The sequence below is a fragment of the Hemiscyllium ocellatum genome, chromosome 37, assembly GCF_020745735.1.
Source record: "Hemiscyllium ocellatum isolate sHemOce1 chromosome 37, sHemOce1.pat.X.cur, whole genome shotgun sequence".
Classification (NCBI taxonomy): Eukaryota; Metazoa; Chordata; class Chondrichthyes; order Orectolobiformes; family Hemiscylliidae; genus Hemiscyllium; species Hemiscyllium ocellatum.
Window position 1 is genome coordinate 4,532,144 of NC_083437.1, and position 16,460 is coordinate 4,548,603.

At 41.5% G+C, this 16,460-nt stretch overlaps 1 non-coding gene across 1 annotated transcript; it reads left to right on the top strand.

The window, feature by feature from the left end:
• The first annotated feature begins 1,144 nt into the window (after positions 1 to 1,144).
• LOC132833839 (U6 spliceosomal RNA) lies at positions 1,145 to 1,247 on the top strand. Its single transcript, XR_009647115.1, has one exon. It is a non-coding gene; the product is annotated as a U6 spliceosomal RNA (small nuclear RNA).
• Positions 1,248 to 16,460: the final 15,213 nt, after the last annotated feature.

Consider the following 16,460-nt stretch of genomic DNA (forward strand, 5'->3'; position numbering starts at 1 on the left):
AAATCAAAACAAATTAAGATCTATTAAGCCAGATTTCAGTCTCAGATCTCACTTGTCCAGTAACAACATCAGCTGGGATTAGAACAACTCCAATGTAGTTCTCATCCAAAGATAACCTTTCAGCATAAGCTCTGAGGGCAACAGGGTCTTAGCAACATGAAGTTATGGAAAACAGTATTCTTATGATGATATTTAGAGGGATGTGTGATTTAGTTATGTCCAGATTTGGGAGCATGGAATTATCCTTCCCACAAGCAATAAGTTAACATTTGTATTCAGTAGCAGTATTTAAAATCATGAGGAGTGTGAATAAAATGAAGAGGAACTGCATCCAGTGCCAGAAGTCTCAATATGCAAATTACTGAATTAATATGATTTGGAATGCACTGCCTCAAAGAAAGAAATAAGTGGCCAATGAAGAGCTTCAAAAGGTAATTAGGCAAATACTTGAAATTTACTATAAACTATATATGACATTCTGAGGTTGTGAAAATTCATATATAAATGCAGGTACAGGTGCACAATTCTTTGTCAAAAATCCAAAAAGCTCTGAAATCTGAAATTTCTTTGTGAATTTTTTTTTCTCCATTATAAGGTTGCTTGGCATGCAAACAGTTAACCCAACTCCACACCCACTCGACCCTAGTCACCCAGATATGATGTGTGGCATGGCCCAGTACTGGCAGGTGTCAATTCTGTTTCAGCGATCGTAGCACTCACAGGTACCTTTGGGGTTCAGTAAGTTGTTTTTTTTTATTTCACCATTAAACTGTCACATATTCTGAAATCCGAAAAATTCCAAATTCTAAAAACCAGCTGGCCCCAAGGGTTTCGGGTAAAGGATTATGTACCTGTACCTCCTTTTGATTAAGAAAAATTTGGTGTGCTATCAAAAAAGAGCAGGAGAGTGTGGTTCATTTGATAGTCCTTTCCTGCAGTCTGAACAGACCCTATTACATATTATTAGTTAGCCTATGTGTGATGATGATGCTCCTTTAACAAGGTTATGGTGACCTTGGTTTCTTTAGCAAAGGGCTCCTAAATCCAGGGACTCTGGGAGGTCTAGGTTTGAAGGATTTTAGGGCCAGTTTGATTATGGCTAACAGATACTGCCTCAGGTAAAAGGGTTTCAAGTTTAAAAAAATCACTTTAGCAGCACATATACTAAAATTGGAAAGATACAGAGAAGATTAGCATGGTCCCTGCACAAGGATGACACGCAAAGTCGTGAAGCGTTCCATATTTTTTTTGTGGGCGGCACGGTGGCACAGTGGTTAGCACTGCTGCCTCACAGCGCCAGAGACCCAGGTTCAATTCCCGCCTCAGGTGACTCTCTGTGTGGAGTTTGCACATTCTCCCCGTGTCTGCGTGGGTTTCCTCTGGGTGCTCTGGTTTCCTCCCACAGTCCAAATACGTGCAGGTTAGGTGAATTGGCCATGCTAAATTGCCCGTAGTGTTAGGTAAGGGTTAAATGTAGGAGTATGAATCTGGGTGGTATACGCTTCGGCGGGTCGATGTGGACTTGTTGGGCCGAAGGGCCTGTTTCCACACTGTAAGTAATCTAAAAAATCTAATCTAATCTAAACTTGTGCAATGAAAGGGGAGTATCCAGTTCTTCCAGCTCAGCTCTCCTCTGGTTTGTTTTGGTTTGGTTTGAGCAGGCAGTCAGTTGTGAAGCTGCTGGACCCAGCGAACCAGGTCCATGCTGATCCTACCTCTCTCTGACATTTCTCCTGTAAGTTTGATTTTTCCTTTTTTACCAAGGGATGTTTATTGGGATTGTTGCAAGTATTTGGAACAGCATCATTAAGTTGGATAACCTGTTGGGCTTTCTGTTGGACTTTCATTTGTAATTTTGCAAATAAATTCTAATTTGTTTAAAGCTAAGTGGTTGGGCCAGCTGCAATATCTGTGCTACACCTGCGTAAGACAACTGGCAAAGTTAGAGCCTGGGCTACTTTCTTGAAATGTTTTGATGAAGTCTGACCTGGGTCATAACACATGTAACATATATCATAGATAGTGGGGGTTCTACTGAGTCAAATATCTTGAAGTTTAATAGCACTAACTACTTAGAAGGGCTACAATATCACACACTTACATACATAGTATAGGTTCAGTGCTTACTGATTTAATTTTGCATAACACGTACAACAGATGACTGACTGTATTACACCAAGTGAGTGACTGAGCTGAAGTGGATCCCTTTGTAGAGCAATGCCACATGCCATGAGATAATATAAGTGTCTTAAAAGTATAGGCCTGCTTGGTCTGGAATTTATATCATAGTGCATTAAATATGATAGGGTCTCCTTCTGTGCTATATGAGTCTATGATTTTATGTTTTGTTTTAAACATTTATTTCAGAGTTGCCTATTCGGATTATGAGGTTCATGCAGCATGACAGAATTATATAGTACACACTTCTATCCAATAGCCTCTCTAAGATAGGAGAAGCTTCTGTTACATAAAATGATTTGAGAAACAGTTGTGCAACAAGACAATGAGAAAGGTTTCTACAAACGGCTTTATTGCATTTGTGCGCAGAAAGTGGTGAAAATATATTATTTGGACACAGTGTTTGGGAGTAGCTAAGCCAGCATGTCCTCACAGAGCAGCTAAAAACAATTAATCAGTTATGTTTTGTTCAGTTAAAGTTCCTAAGTTCTATTTTAATTTCATTACAATTTTTCCAATGCATTCCTTTTTCTTTGAGTAAATTACAACTTGAGCTCGATTCATTAGTAACAATCAGACTTTAGCCATCCACTTGGTGCTGTTTAGGCAGTATCCAAAATTATTGCACTATAGTTTAACACTTTTGCAACAGCAGTTGCTTATTTGCCCTTAGCTGTAGTTAAGCTGCAGCTGTATACTTTTACAAGATTGCACTGAATTATTTCCTTACCATCTCCATTAATGATTCTGATCATAAAGTTGATTTAAGTTACTTTTGATTATCTTTACTTAACTTTTTAGGTTAAGATCTGCCCAAGAGCTTTTCTGCCATCACAGCTCTGGAACTGGGGATTAACGCAAGTGAAAGTGAAACACTTAAGAAGGCCCCCTTACATTGAACTGGGGAGCACATCTGCCTTTTGTTTATCAGCAGGCAACCAAAATGTGTCAAGGAAATCACTTCTGCAGATCCAGGAGAGTTCTACATTGCCAAAAAATGATGCCTCCAGACTGAAGAATTGCATCATTTTATCCTCAATTTACTACATTGCTGGACATGGGTTGCCCTCTTTTAACTTGCTGTGTAGCAAGCTCACATTGTGAAGTTTGATTGCTTACACTGGCTATCTGTTGAAATCTTGGAGCATGAGAGCCCAATTCCATCATTCGTCGATGATCACAATACTGGATTCTCAAGTTGGTGGGTAGTGGGGGACAATAGATATCGGAGAAAATGACAAAGAGCAGAAAATGACAAAGGACAATAAGGAAAGAAATATGTAAAAACAGCAAGATTCATCGAACAGTAAAAGGGAGATCAATTGGCCATTTTTAATAAAATCAAAATATTGTGGATGCTGGAGATTCAAAATAACACAGAGAGTGCTGGAGAAATTCAATAGGTCTGGCAGCATCTGTGGAGAGACAAACAGTGTTAACACATCCAGTCCATTACAACCTTTGTTTAGAATTGAAGAGTTAGAATTCAGAATACTTTGATTATCCTTTTTTTAAGTTCTTTTAGTTCAGGAATAAATGTTCGCTAAAGAAAATGACATAAAGCGTTTGTTCAGAGAGTGCTAAGGGATCATTACTATTGATCCAAGTAGGCAGAAGGCATCTCTCACCCAAGGTGGATGAAGTTCGGTTCACCTATCATTCCCATGCTCACAACCCTATCCCAGCATCTGGTCTGGTATTACCTTGATTTTAAAATTCTCATCCTTTTTAAAATCCCTTGACAACTGAGATGAAGCTGGTTTCTGCAATCTCCATTAGAAATACATCCCATTGAATCTCTGCATATCTGTAACATTTTCTTATTCATTCATGGAATATGGGTGTTGCTGGCTGTTTTAGCACTTTTGCCAGTCCTTACTTGCCCTGAAGGGCATGACGATGAGCCGCTTTCTTGAACAAATCAGTCCATTGGGTGGAGGGGCAGTCACAATGATGTTTGAAAGGAGCTGTCCTCTGAAGATGACGATGAACTGCAATTTCTATTATGCAAGGGAAGGCAGTGTGAATTGTTATATTTAGAACATACTCCAAGGCCACTTAGACACAGACCTCATTACAGCCTTAGTTCGAACATGGATAAAAGATTTGAATTACAGAGATGAAGTGAGAGTGACTAAACTTGACATCAAGGCCATACTTGGTATCAAGGAGCCTTAGCAAAAGTAAAGTAACTCAAAGTTGGGTGCAAAACTCTCCACTGTTTGGAGTCATACCCAGCACAAAAGAAGATGGTTGCTGTGATTGGAGGCCAATTATTTCAGCTCAGGGATCTCTCTACTGCAGTTCCTCAGGGTAGAGTCTTATTTCTATCCATCTTCAGCTGCTTCATCAATGATCCTCCCTCCATCATAAGGTCAGACGTGGGGATATTCACTGATGATTGAACAATGTTCACTAGTCCTCAGATACTGAAGCAGTCCATGTTCAAATGCAGCAAGACTTGACAATCCTTTTGGCTTGGGCCAATAAGTGTCAAGTAACATTCACACTACACAAATACCAGACAATGGCCATTTCCAATGAGAGAGAATCTAACCATTTCCTCTTGAGATTCAGAGGTGTTACAATCATTGAAGCCCCCATTATCAACAGGAGCTACCATTGGCCATGAACTGAACTAGACTAGCCTAATAAATACTGGCTGTCAGAGCAGGTTTGGAATCTTGCAGCAAGTAACTCACTACTTTATTCCCCAAAGCCTGTCCACCACCAACAAAGCACAAGTCAGGAATGTAACAAAATACTTCTGCTTGTGTGGATGAGACTGGCCCCAACAACATTTAATATGTTTGAAACCATCAAGGATGGAGCAGCCTACACCAAAACCATAAACATTCACCTCCACCACCAATCGCAGCAGTGTGTTTTATCTACAAGATGCAGAAATTCACCAAGGCACCTTCTAAGTTCATAACCACTCCCATTTAGAAGGACAAAGGCAGCAGTGACAAAGGAACACCATCATCTGCAAGTTCCTTCCCAAGCCACTCACCATCCTGATTTGCAAATTACTGGGTCAAAATCTTAGAATTTTCACACTAAGGGCATTATGGTTCTACATGTACTAAATGAACTGCAGCAGTTCAAGATGGCAGCTTATCACTACTGTCTTGAGGCCCTGCACTGATAGGTAGTAAATTCTGGCACAGCCATCAACCCCCCCACATCCCAGTTCAAGAATTGCTGTGTGGCACCATTCAATTTTTCTCTGTGATAGCTGAGAGGCTTATTGCAAAGTTTCAAATGTCACTCAAGACCTTTCTGAGGTCATTGAGAACAATAGAAAAGATTGCAGTAACAGTGAACTAAATCCCAAAACTATATGAACAAAGAGGAGGAGCAGATCATTTAGCTGCTCAAGCCTACTCCAACATTCAATACAACTATGGCCGAATTGCAACCTCAAATCCACATTTCCATTTACCCCTGAGAACTTTTCAAGAATCTATCTGCCTTGGCCTTAAAAATATTCAAAGACTCTGCTTGGCCACAATGACATGGTCAACTTCAACAGCATCAGACATTAAGAGAGCGGAGTAGAAGATGAAGGAGTGTATCCAACATCTGCCCACTGTCATGGATCTAGCAAATGAGAGCATGGCTGTCTTCATGGACAGGATGTAAACTCAGGTCCAGCAGAGTGCTCAGTGGCTATATGCTTGGACCTGCATTCAATCAAACTAGGCTTGAGTGTTCAACATCAATGGAAAGGTGAAAGAGATACAAGGCATCCTAAAATTATCTAGTTTCTTCTTCTCTCAAGCAGATGGGGTGCCAGTAGGCATTCATAGAGAGAAGATGTGACAACCATGCATCTGGAGTTTCACCACAGACTATTCCAAAGGTGACAAGCCCCTCCATCTCTGTTCTGCCAGTGTATCCACTTCCTGAAACAGCTCAGAGCAAGGGGGAATGCTCCTCCATGTGTGTGAGAGACTCTCAGGATCCGTCTGAGCAGCCAGAGGATACCCACCAAAGTCTTCACAACCACCAGGGTGCACCAGTCAGCAGCATCTCTCCAACCAGCTGCAAATATTTGGCCTTCATATGGACAAACCAGGAGGCAAAAGGAAAAAGAGGACACATGCAGATCCAGGAGATTTACTACGGAAATTAAATCAAAAGATTCCAATGTTTTGAAGAAAGAACAATAAATACTATTATACAACATTAGAACTGTAATTCAATCAACAATAAATATATCGAGTCCAACGTCCACAATTAACACTGGTTAAATATGGGGAAGAGACTGTGATCAAACGCCCCAGAGCAAATGTAAAATATTGTCAAGGCAGACCCTATGGATTTCTCAGCAACTGCCCCCTCAATCTCATTAATTCTCACAAGACATTACAATTCTCTGCCTTTGCAGATCCAGCCTTGAAATTCCTTCTCAAGAAACACTCCATCATGGACAGTGTCAATGACTTCCCTCTTTTTCTGTGACAAGCAGGTTTTGCTTGTAACTTTTTAATTCCCACTCGCTAATCTGCATTGGCCAATTAGTGGAGCCTTGCTTCCTGTGGATCTCCACAGCACCCAGCTCTTTTCCTAAACCCTGACTGAATGAGATGAAGGAACTGAAGATAGGGTTGTCAAACGTCCTGAAAACACAATTGCAGACAGCTGTAGAGGCTGGGTTGTTAAGTCCACTCAAAGTTGAGAAGACATTTTTGATTGATAAAGAAATCGAGGGTTAAGGGGAAAAGGCAGGAAAGTACAGTTTTGGATTATCAGGTCATCTAAAATCTTATTGAACAGTGGAGCTTCGGGCATAATGACCTGCTTCTATTCTTACACCTTATGGTCTTCCGGTTTCAGGTAAAAATCCCCTGCTGAAGTGGGAAATACAGCATTCATGAACTGTTAGCAAGTTGAGAGCATTAGATGACTGTGAGCCTTTCAAGGCACAAAAATGGTGTTGAAGCATGCAGGCCTCTGCATCATGCCTATGCAGTAGCAGAGTTAAACTGAGTGATGACCCTATGAGTTTCTGTTTGAACTGAGAAGATAGGACCACCTACTTTTGCAGAGGACAGGAAATTGTTCATCCTTCTCCTGCATTTCTTCCTTCTTTATTGATAAGGCTCACTGGTGCTGACCTGTTTGGTGACCTCCATCTAGGCCAGATGAGTCGGAGTGAAGACCTGTGAGTGGTGTCACTGGGGAATACAGCTCTCTGCTTTACAGGGTGACCCTGAGCGGAATTTCTCGTGAGGATTCACTGACCCTTGGGGCCCCATCTATTCCTGGTATGTGACACCTGCACAGGATGGGGGTGACCGATGTCGATATTTAAATCTTCTTAGGGTACAGCAAGTATAGAGTATCTTTATGGCCTTTAAATATGATGCCTGAACCTTTTACCACAGAAGATTCTGAAAAGGGTGAAACCTGCCACCCCCACCCCCAACCCAGACATATATAATTTGCTGTTTAACCCATGCTCCAATTAGCTGACATGTAAAATAAACAGCAAAGCACAGAGTCATGTCAGAAAACTCACCATGGGTCATGGTGGCAGTAGCACACTCTCAGACACCTAACACCATACTTTAACTTGAATATGAACAATCCTAGCTATGGTTGCAAGTTAACAATGTAGGGAAATAAATATTTCAGACATATAAAGAATTTGAAAAGATGGAGTGGCAAGGGAGGAGGAGCAACCTTGATAATGAAGGATGAAATTGGACCTAGCTGAGAAAAGATCTTGTCCCAGAAAATCAGGAAGATTAATCCATGTGGGTGAAGATTAAGAACCACAAGGGTCAGAAAATGTTGACAGGAACCAGACTATAATAATTATACCACTGATAAGAATATTAAGCAAGAAATTATTGAATCTTGTAACAAAGGCAATGCAATAATTGGAGTGGCGCGGTGGTTAAGTAGTTAGCACTGCTGCCTCACAGCGCCAGGGACCTGGGACCGATTCTAGCCTTGGGTGACTGTCTGTGTGGTGTTTGCATATTCTACCTGTGTCTGTGTGAGTTTCCTCTGGGTTCCTCCCACAGCCCAAAGATGTGCAGGTTAGGTGGATTGGCTATGATAAATTGCCTGTAGTGTTCAGGGATGTATAGGTTAGGTGCATTAATCAAGGGAAATGTAAAGTAATAGGGTAGGGTCTGGGTGGCATATTTTTTGGAGGGTTTGTGTGGACTTGTTGGGCCAAATGGCCTGTACAGATTCTATGAATCATAGTGGGTTAAATCTTCATACTTCTGTTTTCCGTTCTTTGCCTGAAGGCATGTCTGACCAATAGTGGTCACCAAGGGTAGCGCAAGGATACAGGTCCAAAAGGCATCCCAGCCAAAATGAGAATCAAACTAGATATACATTTGGTACTAGTTTAATCTACACTGGTTGTCCAGCCAAATGAGACAGGTGGCTACCCAAGGACAATGAATTATTGAAGTAACATGCACTTTTCCGTCTATGTTGTAGTCCAGAGCCATGAGTAGTAATGTTAAAGATGCAATTTATATGGCTGAACAGGAATCTCTCTCACTCTTATAGCCTGCCCACATTATGTATGAGAAGGATTTACAAAATGATACACAATCTGTTTCACAATGCTATGAGCAACTTCCTTGACCATCAAGTCGTGGAGTGAACCTCTGGTTAGAGGCAAGCAGACTACCCATTGCACCACAAGACCTCCTAACTTCATAAATCAAATTAGCACAGAGGAATGGGAGATCAGTTTGCAGAATGGTTGTGACAGATTTCTAGAATAATATATTAAGGAAATAACTTGAGATAAAACAATTTTCAAATGTGTATTGAGCAATGATGCAGGATTAATTAGTAATCTCATTGTAAAATGTCTTCTGGGAAATAGTAATCATAATACAATTGAATTTCATATTAACTTTGAAACTGATATACACCAGTATAAAGTATGATTATTAGTTTGAACAAATCATGTTTCATTTACATAAGAGGAAGCACTGGCTAAGGTCGCTTGAGAAGATATTTGAAGAAGTATAGTGGTAAATAAATAGTCTAAAATATTTAAAGAAACAATTCACAATGTGCAGCAAAGACATGTTCCATTAGAAATCAAAGCTCAATGAGAAAGATCTGTCTGTGACTTATGAGTTTAAAGATAGTATTAAATTAAAAGAGGCTTAAAATGTTGCAAAAATAGTAGTAAGTCTATGGCTGGGTCAATTGTTGAAACCAAGGAGAAAGTGAGGTCTGCAGATGCTGGAGATCAGAGCTGAAAATGTGTTGCTGGAAAATGCAGCAGGTCAGGCAGCATCCAAGGAACAGGATATTCGACGTTTCGGGCATAAGCCCTTCTTCAGGAATCCTGAAGAAGGGCTTATGCCCGAAACATTGAATCTCCTGTTCCTTGGATGCTATCTGACCTGCTGCGCTTTTCCAGCAACACATTTTCAGCTCAATTGTTGAAACCAACAAGGATGTTCAAAAGGTTGATAAAAAGAAAGCAATAGAATATGATAATTAACTTGACAGATAGTAAGAATTTTTTATATGTACATTACAAGAAAAGGATGGGGGATTGTAGTGCAATGGTCTGGATCTGGGACCACCACTAGCCTGATGATGTGTCTTGTTAGATCTGAACAGGTTGGTTTAATAGTATTTTAAGCTGTGATGGCTGAGTAGCTAAAGCATTGGACTTGAAGGCCAATGAGGTTTCCCATGAACCCTGCTCACAGCATAGCCCTGGCTGTAATATCTGAAAAGGTGACACTGATGAGGGTCTTGTAGCAGTGTTACTTCTTCTGCATGTGGGTCATAAGTACAGGTTTAAGTTTCACCTGACCTGAAGGTGTATCATAGGATGTTTGAATAGATTGATATAGGAGAAATTATGGAAACTAAAGAAATAGCAGAGATATTGAAGGAATATTTTAGGTCATATTTCTGCATCCAAACTCACAACCACTTACATCTGAAGAACAAGGCCAGTAGATACATGGGAACATCTTCACCTGCAAGCCACTCACCATCCTGACTTGGAAATACATCGCCATTCAAATGTTTTAGTAAGATCAGACATGGGGGTAAAAAAGGGGGAGGCGTGGCATTACTTGTCAAAGACAGTATCACAGCAGTGGAATGGACGATGGAAGAGGACTTGCCATCTGAGGTAGTTTGGGCTGAGGTTAGAAATAGGAAAGGTGAGGTCACCCTGTTAGGTGTTTTCTACAGGCCTCCTAATAGTCCTAGAGAAGTAGAGGATAATATTGCGAGGATGATTCAGGAAAAGAGTGAAGGTAGCAGGGTGGTTGTTATGGGGGACTTTAACTTCCCAGATATTGACTGGGAGAGCTATAGCTCGAGTTCATTAGATGGGTCGGTGTTTGTACAATGTGTGCAGGAGGGTTTCCTGACACAATATGTCGACAGGCCAACAAGAGGGGAGGCTATATTGGATTTGGTTCTAGGTAATGAACCAGGCCAGGTGTTAGACTTGGAGGTAGGTGAGCACTTCGGGGACAGTGACCACAACTCGGTGACTTTTACTTTAGTGATGGAGAGGGATAATCGTGCGCCGCAGGGCAAGAGCTATAGCTGGGGGCAGGGAAATTATGATGCAGTGAGGCATGACTTAGGTTGTGTGGATTGGAAAAACAGGCTTCAAGAGAAGAACACTAATGAGATGTGGGGATTGTTCAAGGAGCAGCTACTGCGTGTCCTCGATAGGTATGTACCAGTCAGGCATGGTGTAAAGGGCCTTGTGAGGCAGCCGTGGTTTAGTAAGGAATTGGAGTCCCTTGTGAAAGGGAAGAAGGCGGCATATGTAAAGATGAGGCGTGAAGGTTCAGTAGGGGCGATTGAGAGTTATAAGGTAGCCAGGAAGGAGCTAAAGAGGGAGCTAAGAAAAGCGAGAAGGGGACATGAAAAGTCTTTAGCTGGTAGGATTAGGGAAAACCCAAAGGCTTTCTATAGGTATGTCAAGAATAAAAGGATGACTAGGGTAGGTATCGGTCCAGTCAAGGATAGTAGTGGGAAGTTGTGTGTGGAGGCGGAGGAGATTGGAGAGACATTAAATCAGTACTTTTCATCAGTATTCACTCAGGAACAGGACACTGTTGCTGATGTGAATATGGAATCACAAATAATTAGAATGGATGCCCTGGAAATATGCAGGGAAGAGGTTTTGGGAATATTGGAAAGGATGAATATAGATAAGTCTCCTGGGCCTGATGGCATTTACCCCAGGATCCTATGGGAAGCTAGGGAGGAGATAGCAGAGCCATTGGCCTGGATTTTTATGTCGTCATTGTCAACGGGAATAGTACCAGAGGACTGGAGGATAGCGAATGTGGTCCCATTGTTCAAGAAAGGGAGTAGGGATAGCCCTAGTAACTATAGGCCAGTGAGTCTGACTTCAGTGGTGGGCAAAGTCTTAGAGAGAATGGTAAGGGATAAGATTTATGAACATCTGGGTAGGAATAACGTGATCAGGGATAGCCAGCATGGTTTTGTGAAGGGCAGGTCGTGCCTCACAAACCTTATTGAGTTCTTTGAGAAGGTGACTAAGGAAGTGGATGAGGGTAAAGCAGTAGATGTTGTGTATATGGATTTTAGTAAGGCGTTCGATAAGGTTCCCCATGGTAGGCTAATGCTAAAACTTCGGAGGTATGGCATTGAGGATACATTAGAGGTTTGGATTAGGAATTGGCTGGCTGGAAGGAGACAGAGGGTAGTAGTTGATGGATTATGTTCATCTTGGAGCGCAGTTACTAGCGGTGTACCACAAGGATCTGTTTTGGGACCATTGCTTTTTGTTATCTTTATAAATGATCTAGAGGAAGGACTTGAAAGCTGGGTAAGCAAGTTTGCGGATGACACGAAAGTCGGTGGAGTTGTGGATAGTGAGGAAGGAAGTGGTAGGTTACAGCGGGATATAGATAAGTTGCAGAGCTGGGCGGAAATGTGGCAAATGGAATTCAATGTAGCTAAGTGCGAAGTCGTTCACTTTGGTAGGAATAACAAGATGATGGATTACTGGGCTAATGGTAGGCTACTTGGTAGTGTAGATGAGCAGAGGGATCTTGGTGTCTATGTACACAGATCTCTGAAAGTTGCCACCCAGGTAAATAGTGCTGTGAGGAAGGCATATGGTGTACTGGGCTTTATTGGCAGAGGAATTGAGTTCCGGAGTCCTGAGGTCATGTTGCAGTTGTATAAGACTCTGGTGAGGCCTCATCTGGAGTATTGTGTGCAGTTTTGGTCGCCATACTATAGGAAGGATGTGGAAGCTTTAGAACGAGTGCAGAGGAGGTTTACCAGGATGTTGCCTGGAATGGTAGGAAGATCGTATGAGGAAAGGCTGAGGCACTTGGGGCTGTTCTCATTGGAGAAGAGAAGGTTTAGGGGAGATCTGATAGAAGTGTACAAGATGATTAGGGGTTTAGATAGGGTCGACACTGAGAACCTTTTACCGCTAATGGAGTCAGGTGTTACTAGGGGACATAGCTTTAAATTAAGGGGTGGTAGGTATAGGACAGATGTTAGGGGTAGATTCTTCACACAGCGGGTTGTGAGTTCATGGAATGCCCTGCCCGTATCTGTGGTGAACTCTCCTTCTTTATGTTCATTTAAGCAGGCATTGGATAGGCATTTGGAAGTTATTGGGCTAGTATAGGTTAGGTAGGACTCGGTCGGCGCAACATCGAGGGCCGAAGGGCCTGTACTGCGCTGTATCCTTCTATGTTCTATGTTCTATGTTCTATGTTCCTATACTGTCACTGGGTCGAAATCCTGAATTCTCTCTCTCAAAACACTGTGTGTATCCTAACACCAAATGAACTGCAGTAGTTCAAGAAGTGACTCACCACCTCTTCTAAAAGGCTCAGTTCTCAAGATGGTGTACTGGGCTTTATTGGCAGAGGAATTGAGTTCCGGAGTCCTGAGGTCATGTTGCAGTTGTATAAGACTCTGGTGCGGCCTCATCTGGAGTATTGTGTGCAGTTTTGGTCGCCATACTATAGGAAGGATGTGGAAGCTTTAGAACGAGTGCAGAGGAGGTTTACCAGGATGTTGCCTGGAATGGTAGGAAAATCTTATGAGGAAAGGCTGAGGCACTTGGGGCTGTTCTCATTGGAGAAGAGAAGGTTTAGGGGAGATCTGATAGAAGTGTATAAGATGATTAGGGGTTTAGATAGGGTAGATACTAAGAACCTTTTACCGCTAATGGAGTCAGGTGTTACTAGGGGACATAGCTTTAAATTAAGGGGTGGTAGGTATAGGACAGATGTTAGGGGTAGATTCTTCACACAGCGGGTTGTGAGTTCATGGAATGCCCTGCCCGTATCAGTGGTGAACTCTCCTTCTTTATGGTCATTTAAGCGGGCATTGGATAGGCATTTGGAAGTTATTGGGCTAGTATAGGTTAGGTAGGATTCGGTCGGTGCAACATCGAGGGCCGAAGGGCCTGTACTGCGCTGTATCCTTCTATGTTCTATGTTCTATGTTCTATGGTACATGTGAATATAATAAAACAAATTAAATGATTTTTTTAAAAAAAGATCACTGAAGAATTCATACAATTCCTACAATATAGAAGAAGACCATTCAGCTCATTGAGTCCACACCATCACCCCAAACAGCATCCCATCCAAACCCACCCCACACCCCCCTCCCCCAACCCTAACTCCATAACGCCACATTTCCTGTGGACACTATGGGCAATTTAGCATAGTCAATCCACATAACCTGCACATCCTTGGACGGTGGGAGGAAACTAGAGGATCATTTGGAAACACACTCAGACATGGGGAGAATGTGTAAACTCCACAACAGCCAGTTGCCTGAGAGTAGAATCAAACTGAGATCCCTGATGCTGTGAGGCAACAGTGCTAACCATTGAGTCACCATGTTGCCTATAATCAATTGATCAATGAATACAATATCTTCTCCCTTGTAAATTGAAAGGTCTTATTTTAAATTAAACTAGCCAAACAACATCCATTCATTTATTGAATTCCAGCTTAATTGTTTTCACTATGTAGTGAAACAGTCTCTGGTTAATAGATACCATAATCAGTCATGCTGCAAGTTACACTTGCTGGAGGTGATGTGCATACATATGCAAGGACCCATTTTCTCTAAACACAAAGAATATGTTCAGACTGCACATTTTTGGAAATGCTTCAGAGCATGGGCAGCTTATTGCACTTTGTTGCTTCCTCTATGGCAACACTCTTTACTTCTCGAATATGAATTATTGCGATCATTTGAAATTTTGCATTTTTGCACTTGTCCTGATATGTGCCTGTTTCCTTTTAGCAAGAATCAAATTCAGGCCAGTATTTCTGATGAAGTCATGACTGGGAGAGCAAGAGACAAGTTGTGCATAGGCCCAGGTTTATTCTGAAGTATGAAACTTTGGTTTACAACTTCACAATCAGCTCATGGTTCATCTGCATAACAAACTCTTAATATCGTCCAAAGTTCCACATGGTGATTTATTATAAACCAAAGGCACTGTTTGAAAGACAACAGCACTCTGTTTAATTTCAATGATTCAGGAAACATAATTTCTTCAGGAAACAGTTTGTTTTTTACAAACTTGTCAATATATGGTGAGTATATGATACCCTTTACCTTTCCTTCATTTTGTTGCCTATCAATAAATAACAAGGGTAAAAACAAAAAAAGACATAAAAGCACTTTATATTGAAATTTCAACTGCAGAAAGTAAGAGAAGATTTGGAAATCTTATATCCCAGAATTGAACATTAGCAGCTTTAAAATATTTTAGTAGTGAAAGCATGAGTTAAATCAGTCAGATTGAACGTTTCAAAGCATGACAGAAGCAAATATCCTTGGTGATTAGTGCGAGAAATGCAACAGTGGAGCCATGTTGCACTTTGCACAATGCACAATAAAAAAAAACTCTCTCCCTGGACGACCTCAACCTGCAACAACTAGCCACTTTCTTCCAGTCTGGTGTGAGAAGGATGGCTACAGATGGGCCTAGCTGTCTGGCGCAGTTTTCTGCCTAGCTTCCTGGGACAGCAGTCTGAATTTAGGGGTTTATCCATGGAAGTAGCGGCAGAATCCTGTCTTCCCAGTGAAAAGTGAGTCTTTTTTATTGTTTTATTTTGCCTCCAACAGTCTCAAGATCCTCCTACATAGTCATAGCCATCAGTGGGAGCTTTCTTTATGGCGGCATGGTGACTCAGTGGTTAGCATTGCAGCCTCACAGTGCCAGGGACCTGGGTTCAATTCCCACCTTGGGTGACTGTCTGTGTGGTGTTTGCACATTCTCCCCGTGTCCACGTGGGTTTCTTCCAGGTGCTCCGGTTTTCTCCCCCGATCCAAAGATATGCAGGCAGGTGAATTGGCCATGCTAAATTGCCCATAGTATTAGGTGCATCAGTAAATGTAGGGTAGGGGAATGGGTCTGGGTGGGTTGATCTTCAGAGGGTCAGTGTGGCCTTGTTGGGCCAAAGGACCTGTTTCAATGCTGTAGGGAATCTAATTTAATCTGCAGGGATTCCTGGCTTTCAACATTTCTTCCTTTTCTCCCATTGCAATAACCCTTGTGTTTCTTTGGTCACGCTGAACAAGAAGCCCTTTGACCTACACTGTCTAGACAATGACCCTAAATCCAGGAAAATAGGTCCTAAATTCAGAGTCAAGTGAATGTCCTGCCTGGCTGAGAACAATCTTTGTGTCTTGTATTCAATGTATAAATAAATAAATTGTCATTTAGAACATTGCCCTAAAACGTGAGCCACCAAGCTTTGTTCATTGACTGACATTAACTCCACAGCTCTGTATACAACCAATTGTTTCACAGTTCAAGACAAAAAGTTCAAGAAACGTCTAGAACTGTTGTTCTCAATTTTTGTTCGAAATCCTGAATTGAGAAACATCCACCCAGTTCATCAATCTCATTCCATACTGTATTCTGAGGTTGAAGCTTCCTTTTCTTTAGATTACATAAATTAACTGGATTGATTAATTATTAAACATTAGTTGTTGGAGTCCTGAAATGTGACACATTTTTATCAAAGCCTTTCATCTTGCAAACATCAGGACAATTTGCAAGAATATCAATTCAAGGGGAAAATGTGAAGAATATGAGAGGAGATTGTTGACTGGTTGGCAACTGGATATTGATTGATAGAGGTATTGTCACAGAAAATTGCTAATCTTTACTTAAAATTTAAGCCAGCTCAGTTACCTCTGAATTGTCAATGGGTTGAACAAGAAACAAACAAACTGTAATCTATTGAGTTCTGAGAAGGGTGACTGGACACAAAATT